Source organism: Sceloporus undulatus, chromosome 3, assembly GCF_019175285.1.
Source record: "Sceloporus undulatus isolate JIND9_A2432 ecotype Alabama chromosome 3, SceUnd_v1.1, whole genome shotgun sequence".
Taxonomy (NCBI): domain Eukaryota; kingdom Metazoa; phylum Chordata; class Lepidosauria; order Squamata; family Phrynosomatidae; genus Sceloporus; species Sceloporus undulatus.
Window position 1 is genome coordinate 5699492 of NC_056524.1, and position 8074 is coordinate 5707565.

At 46.4% G+C, this 8074-nt stretch overlaps 1 protein-coding gene across 6 annotated transcripts in view; it reads left to right on the forward strand.

Moving 5' to 3' along the window:
- Nucleotides 1-628: 628 nt before the first annotated feature.
- Nucleotides 629-8074, forward strand: part of GDPD5 (glycerophosphodiester phosphodiesterase domain containing 5) — a 200461-nt gene continuing 193015 nt past the window's right edge. For 3 of the 6 annotated variants that reach the window (XR_006102958.1, XM_042458354.1, XM_042458358.1), the window contains exon 1: nucleotides 630-871. The gene's annotated coding sequence lies outside the window, so the exon portion shown is untranslated. Of the gene's footprint in view, nucleotides 872-8074 lie in introns of all 6 variants that reach the window. The other 3 variants (XM_042458357.1, XM_042458359.1, XR_006102957.1) reach the window with 2 other exon arrangements.

The following is an 8074-nucleotide window of genomic DNA, read 5'->3' on the forward strand; positions in this document are numbered from 1 at the left end:
ATGTCATACTGAGGAGGGAGCTAGTTTGTTTTCTGCTGCTCCAGAGATTAAGACCCAGAGCAATGGATGCAAGCTGCAAGAAAAGAGATTCCACCTGAACATTTGGAGGCATTTCCTGAGAGTCAGGGCTGTTCGACAGTGGAAGACACTCCTTCCTCGGAGTGGAGTGGAGTCTCCTTCTTTGGAGGCTGTCTTTAAGCAGAGGCTGGATGGCCATCTGTCAATGGGGCTGCGTTGATGGAGAGTTCCTGCATGGCAGAAGGGGGTTGGCCTGGATCAGGGCCCTTCTTGGGGTCCCTTCCAACTCTGTGATTCTGGGGGTGGACTTCAGCTGTCCAGTTCCCTTTTGCTCTGGTTTTCCCATTTCGCTGCTGCCTTTCCTTTGCCGACCTTCCCCCGGGAGCCTCTCCGTCGCAGCAGCAGCAGCAGCAGGGAGGGCCCTCTCTGCCGGCTTGCCCCTGGGGGCTCACCTGGGCGACCCCGTGGCCTCCGGGCCCTGGCTCCGCCCTCAGCCCCCCTTTTGGGGGGAGGAAAGGAGAGAGCCAATCAGAAGGGCTCAGGTGGCTTCCTTCGCTCTCTCGCTCTCTCTCTTGGCGGAGCGGAGCGTAAAGGCGCGCAGGGAAGGCGAAGGCAACTTCCCTGAGAGAGAGAGGCTGGCCTTCTTCTGCTGGGGCTCCTCCTCAGAGCAAGAAAGAGCCCGAGGAGGAGGAAGGCAGGCGAGCCTTAGCCCTGCTCCTTCCCCGCTGGGCTCGCCCTCCCCGGCCCTTCCTCGGGGCTCCGGGCTGCCCGCTTCCACAACCAGCCTCACGGGAAGAGAAGGAGGAGAAGGGGCCCCGGGAAAGAGAGCCAGCCTCCTCCCCAGGAAAGGAAGGTAAGCAGGGGCTGCTTTGCTTCGGGACCCCTCGGAAGAGGAGCCCCGCCGGCGGGGAGAAGGGCAGGAAGCCAGGCGGCAGGCAGCTAGCCTGACCCCGAGGGAAGACCGGGAGGAGAAGGGAGGCAGTCCCTCCTGGAGTCCCCTTCTCAAGCCAGCCTCTGGGTTCCCTCTGGGTTCCCTCCGGGCCAGGCTTTCCAGAGTCTTCTCCTCTTCTGCTCTACATGATGCCAAGGTCCTCCTCGTCTTCTCCGAGGATTCTCCGGGCCAAGGAGCCTCCCATTGTTTTCTATGGGCCAGGATTCTCCAAGGATTCTCTAGGGCCAAGGATGGTTTCCTTAAGAGCAAGTCCTGGCTTGTCTTTTAGTACCCCCCGCTTTCTTCTTTTCTTTTGCCTCCTGCCCCCCCCCCCCCCCCAATTTGGGCTTCGAGGCGGTTTACCTAAACATCCCTCCCAAAGAAGAGGCATTTCTAGGGGTTTCCTGGGGCTTTTGGGGGGCTCTGGGGCCAGGTTCGGGAAGAGTTTTATTCCTGAGGTTTCACCAGAATCTCTGCTTGGCATCTTCAGAGAAGGCTGGCATGGAAGTGTGTGTGTGTGTGTGTGTGGGGGGGGGTGTATTGTGTGTCTCTTTGGTTGAGAGGAAGTGATTTTACATGTTAACCTGTAATCTCTCGACCAAGGGTCATACAGTATATAGTCAGCCCTCTGAATCCACTGATTTTATTAAACACTGATTCAAATATCCACAACTTGAAAATATTTCTCATATATATATATATATATATATATATATATTCCAAACAAAGCAAACCTTGATTTTTCTATTTTATATAAGGGGCATTCTATTTCATGGGACTTGAGCACCCACAGATTTTGCTATCCATTGGGGGGGGGGGTTCCTGGAACCAAAACCCAGCGGATGTCAAGGGCCTACTGTATATACCCACTTGCCCCCCCTCATTCCCATGCCATCATTCTCTGAAGATGCCAGCATCCATTATGCTCTGCCTTTTCTCCACAACTGGAATGCAAGGCAAATACAATAGAGTTAAAACACCACAAAGTCTATGGCTGCAAAAGCATCAGGAAAGAACTCCTCCAGAACATGGCCATGTAGCCCCAATAACCCACAAGAAACTATGGCTGTTGGCTGTGAAAGCCTACAACTTCACATTGAAGAGACATTTATTGGTGGCATTTGTCGCATGGCTTCAAGGGTCCAGAATGGTCTGGAAAGCATCATGTCTGATGAGGAGAGGCTTAGGAAGCTAGAAAGAGAATGATAGAAGTTGGAAGGGATCCCAAAGGGTCATCCAGCCTGACCTGAGTCTGATGAGTGGTTTAGGGAGCAGTGCAGGGTATGTATGTTTAGCCTGGAGAAAAGAAGGCTAAGGGGGGGACCTGAGAGCCCTGTTTGAGTATCTGAAGGGGTGTCATGTTGAGGATGGAGAAAACTCAGCAGTGGATTCAAACTACAGGAAAAGAGATTCCACCTCAACATTGGGAGGAACCTCCTGACAGTAAGAGCTATTTGACAGTGAAAGATGCTGCCTTGGAAGTTGCTGAAGTCTCCTCCTCTGGAGATTCTTTTCTTAATTTGAACCCATTGCTCCATGTCCCAGTTTCTGGAGCAGCAGAAAACAAGCTTCCTCCTTTCGCAGCATCACACCCTTTCAAAGATTTCACAGAATCCTAGAAATGGAAGAGATCCCAAGGGGCCGGAGGAGGAGGAGGGCATCCAGAATGGGGAAAGGTCTAGAAACCATCAAGCCTGATGAAGGGAAGCTTAGGTTATGTTTAGCTTGCAAAAGAGAAGATTCAGATGCCTACAAGTTTTTTTGACTTATGGCGACCCTAAGGTGAAGCTGTCACCGGGTTTTCTTGGCAGGTTTCTTCAGAAGGCTGAGAGAGAATGACTTGTGGTTTTTTAGCCATGGTTAAACCATATATTCCTGCATGGCTGGGGCTTGGACTGGATGGCCCTTGAAGCCTCGTCCAACTCTTTGGTCAGTCAAGGGGGCTTAGAAAAAGATCTTATCAGAACAGTCATTTGTTGTTGTTGTTGTTGTATGGTTTCAGTGTGTCCAGAAGAGGGCATCCAGAATGGGAAACAGTCTCAAAACCATCAAAACCATGAAGAACAGTTTAGAGAGCTGGGTAGGTTTATCATGGGGAAGTGAAGGTTAAGGGGTGACTTGATAGCCATGTTTAAATGATGTATTCCTGCATGGCCAAAGGAGGGGCCCTTGACGTCTCTTCCAACTTGTTGTTGTTGTGTGCCTTCAAGTCTTTTCCAACTTATGGCAACCCAAAGGTGAACTTGTCACAGAGCAAAAACAAATAGGTACCAGGGAGAATTTATTTTATTTTATTCATTTTGTTATATTTATATCCTGCCTTTCTTTGTAAGGTTCCATGGCAGCGTACACAATCTGAAATAAAAGCTTAGCTAAAATGTACTCCAGTGGGCCCTTGGTATCCACTGTGGGCTGGTTCCAGGACCGCCTGTGGATAACAGAATTCATGGATGCTCAATCCCATTATATACAGTGGGGTAGTAAAATGGTGTCCCTTATAGAAAATGATAAAATCAAGGTTTGCTTTTTGGAATTTATTTCTTTTGAATATTTTCAAGCCATGGGTGGTTGAATCCAGGGATAAGGAAATGTAGGTACAGAGGTCCAACTGTGTTGGTGTTGTGTACCTTCAAGTTGTTTCTGACCTATGGCAACCCTAAGGTGACCCCGATCATGGGGTTATCTTGGCAAGGTTTCTTCAGAGGTGGTTTGCCATTGCCATCCTCAGAGGCTGAGAGAGTGTGACTTGACCAAGGTCACCCAGTGGGTTTCCATGGCTAAGCCCAGACTTGAACCCTGGTCTCCAGAATCCTAATCCAACGCTCAAACTGCTACATTAGGCTGGCTCTCCTGACTGTATTACAAAAGTTTAAAAAACAAAACAAAAATCTCAAATGCAATTAACGGCAGTTCTATTAAAAGCACATAGCTTAAAAACAGTTTTAATAACATTTTATAATATATTTGTAATATAAAAACAGAGAACACCACCTTGATTAATGTTCTGCCTTATGATTCAAATAACCCAAAGACACCCCCTTAAATAAGAGATCTAACTCTGCACAGCTCCATCCTACAGAATCCTGGCATTTCTAGTTTTGTAAGGCACCAGCTTTCTTTGGCACAGAAGTTTAAAACTGTAGTTTCTGTACAACTACAAATCCTGAGATTGCATAGGATGGAGATACAGCACTTAAAGTAGTATGAAACTGCATTATTTCTACAGTACAGATGCACACTGAGGGCTCTCTCCCATATCCTCCTGTGAAGGTAGTGATACCAAGAGAAAGCTCTCTCTCGAATATTATAGGAGGTGTACAGACCGCCCCTTTCCCTGATGGATCGGGGCCTCAGCTGCCACAGCAGCAGCCCTGAGGCCCCAATCTGCTGCTTTTCCAGGCCGTGGGGAAGCGGCAAAATGCCACTTCCCCGCAGCCTGGAAAGGGGTGTCCTTGGGGCTTCATGCCTCAAGGATGCCCCGTCAGCGGCGGAGAAAGGGAGAAAGGGGCCACTCGGCTCCTTTCTCCTTTGTGTCGCTGGCGCATCCATGTAAAGGCTGCACCAGCGACACAAAGGAAGGAGCTCCATTTTGGCGCCCTTCAGTGGTGCCAAGACGTCACGTCCGCGCTGCACATGTGGAGGCAGCGCGGCTGTGACGTCGTAATGGCGGCACCCGTGTAGAAAGGGCACTGCCATTACAACGTACTAGGGTTGTGGGTCTTCTGGAAAGGATGCCCTGAGGCAACCCTAGTACGTGTGCAGGCTCGCGCAAAGTGCCGGTCTGTACAGCACCATAGATTTGATTGATTGGGGGCTGGCTCATATGGGGAAATATGGTCTTTTAGATCAGTGATTCCCAAACTTTAGTCCTCCAGATGTTTTGGACTTCAACTCTCAGAAGCCTCAGCCAGCTTAGGAGCTGACCTCTAAAACATCTGGAGGACCAAAGTTTAGGAACCACTGTTTTAGATGGTCTAGACCAGTGATTCTCAAAGTGGATGATACTGTTATCCTGGGGGCTGTAGAAAGATCCAGGGGGGCACTGAGGCAAAAGGGGACAGTGAGAAAAAAGGGGGCTTCAGGGGGGCCTTCACTCAAGGTATTACCCTGCAAGGAAAGACAAGGGGAACTAGGAGCATTTATGACAATGGTGAGGATGAGGGTTGCAATGAAATATCTCTTTTCTGGGTGTTTTTAAAACCAATGCACAGCCTCCTGGACGGTTGCTGCTCTCCCAGCTGCTCGGTTGCTGCTCCCAGGTTGATCCGGTACGAAGGGAGCAGGGACTGAGGTTGGCTGCTTTGAATTTGCAGTTGGACAGTAGTATTGCAGTAATACTAGAAAATAAGTGTTGCAGGGCTCTAGGGTTGTCACCTGAGAGGAAAAGGGGTGGTAATCCCAAAAGTTTTGGGGACCACTGGTCTAGACCCAAGTCATGTAGGATTTTAAAAGTTGTAAGCAGCACCTTGAATTCTGCCAAGAAATGGACTGGCAGGCAGTAAAAGAAATATAGGCAGATCAGGGTATTAATGTCGGTCCTCCCTATCCACACATTCAGGCGTCAATGGATTGAAAATATTCAAAAAAGATATAAATTCCAAAAAAACAGACCTTGTTTTTGGCATTTTATATAAGGGACACTATTTTCCATTTAATGGAACTTGAGCATACTTGGATTTTGGTATCCATAGGGGTCCTGGAACCAAAACCCAGCAGATATCAAAGGCCCACTGTGTATCTGTTTCTAAAATCTATTTGTTGTCCTCAGGCTCTGTGCTTTTCATCTTGTTTTTCTTCTCCACTGTGCCAGAGACTGGTACCATTTTTCTGCTGTTGGCTACAAAAGTTTCTTTCTTTCCTGGACACTTGCCCTTGGCCAGCAAGCAGTCAATGGCTTGCAGACTGTCACTGATCTGCCGATCATCACCACTTTGACTTGGGACTGCTCTAGCTGAAAGCTCTTAACAACGTAGGCATTCTGTTGCTGTGTGATGTTTTGCCTTCAAGACGTTTCCGATTCATGGGGATGCTAAGGAGATCTATCATCATTCTTTTGGACAAGTTTCTTCAGAGGGGATTTGCCACTGCCATCTTCTGAGGCTGAGAGTGACTTGCCCCTGGTCACCCATTGGGTTTCTATGGCCGAGCAGAGATTTACATCGTGGTCTCCAGAGGCTTAGTCCAGCACTCAAACCACAACACCAATTCAAGAGGCTTTCAAGCAAACTACAAAGTCATATAACAATAAAGTCTTATAATCCAGAAATATGTGAATACTAACATTCTATTCTTGATTAGTCATCTGTTACATAAGGAGTTTTATATGACTGTGTTGGTCAGTTGTTATTCACTATTGCTTTCCCTGTGCATTCTCATCTTTCAATATATCACTTTCCTTTCTATGTGAATTGTTTGGATAGTGTGTTTGCAATGGTTTTCATTGTATTTTCTACCAGTTAAATACCTGTTAAACCACAGATTGATCCCCTCCATGCCTTTCTCTTGTGAGAGGGTCCCTGTCCCTCCTGGGTTCAGTGCTAGGAGAAAGGAAGAAGATTAAATTAAAATAAGAAAATAACAAATAAATACATTTCATTTGATGAGGAGGATTGCCAGGTTGGGTATTGGATGGGGATCTTGTAACATTCAGCCCAAACAGATTGAGAAGCTGGTTGTTGTTGTTGTTGTTGTTGTTGTTGTGTATGCCTCTCAAGTTGTTTCTAACTTATGGTGACTTTAAGGTGAAAACTGTGAGGAGACAAGCTGCACATGCTCTGAGATGTTCAACTGTTTATTGTTTTGTCCTTTTAATACTTGCGTATTTGTGTTTGTTTGTACCACCTGAAGAAGGCCTTTTCTCATTGACGCAAAAACCCATTGGGCTTTTTGAAAATACTGAATAAACAGTTGGCCATCTCAGAGCGCATGAAGCTTGTCTCATCACTGTTTTCTGCTTTTCAATGTACTTTTTAGTACTCTCTTCATACTCAAGGTGAACTTATCATGGGGAGTTCTTGGCATGATTTGTTCAGATGAGGAGGTTTGTCATTGCCTTCTCTTGAGGCTGAGAGCATGTGGCTTGCCAAAGATCACCCAGTGAGTTTCATGGCAGCTGGGAATCGAACCCTGGTCTCCAGAATCACAGTCCAGCATTCAAAAATATATATACACTACACAGTGTCAAATAAGCTTCCCATTTAGTCAGATGTTAATATACATTTAATTATATATTATAATTAAATTATATTATAATTATATTGTTGAGCAATTAATATACATTTGACTTGGTATTGAAGAATTAAAAAACAGGAGTGTTGGAGCTCGAGTCAGAGTTTAAGGTTTGGTCTACCGATGCCACAGCTCTGTTGACATCCACAATTGCCGTTTCTTCTGCCATTTCCCCCCGGCTCCTGCACCTTTGATAGGAATTTGACATTCCAAGATTAAGCACATGGTGCTTTTGCTCCTTGCAGCATTTCTCTATGCGCATGTGTGAAAGATGTTTATTTGACTAATTTCTGCATGACATGCTGTGTTGTTAAATGTGCAAAAATGAGGTCAGAAGGGACTGTGGCTTGAATGAGTAGCCTGTCCTCTTGCATTATCACTAATTAGAAGAGAACCTTCTATTCTGTCCAGAAGCGTCCATGTCCCCCTGGGTTAGTGTTGCCAGGTTTTCAAAGTAGGAATGATGGACAGCTGGAATTCATGACATGCAGGAATGACAGTCAAGAGGCAGCTATTCACGAGTTTGTATTCTGCCTAAATGCCAAATGAAAGTCTTGTTTTCAGTCTGTTAAGCACTGTATTCCTCTGTAAAACTGACATTAATAAATGATATGATGCACACATTTCTGTCTTTTTGGAGGAATATGGGATTTTTGGATATCATATTAAGTCTAAATAAAAGGAAGAGCTTTCCAACCCTCAAATAGGACACATCCTTTATAATAAGGGATACCTGTAAGCCATACAAAGGGGCATGCTTTCTATCCTTCCAATAAGGCACATTCCTTATAATAAGAGACATCTGCTAGATGTATAAGGGACAAGCTTTCCAGCCCTCAAATAGAGGACATCCCTTATAATGAGTCACCGGGCAGCCTTGTAAGTGACAAGCTTTCT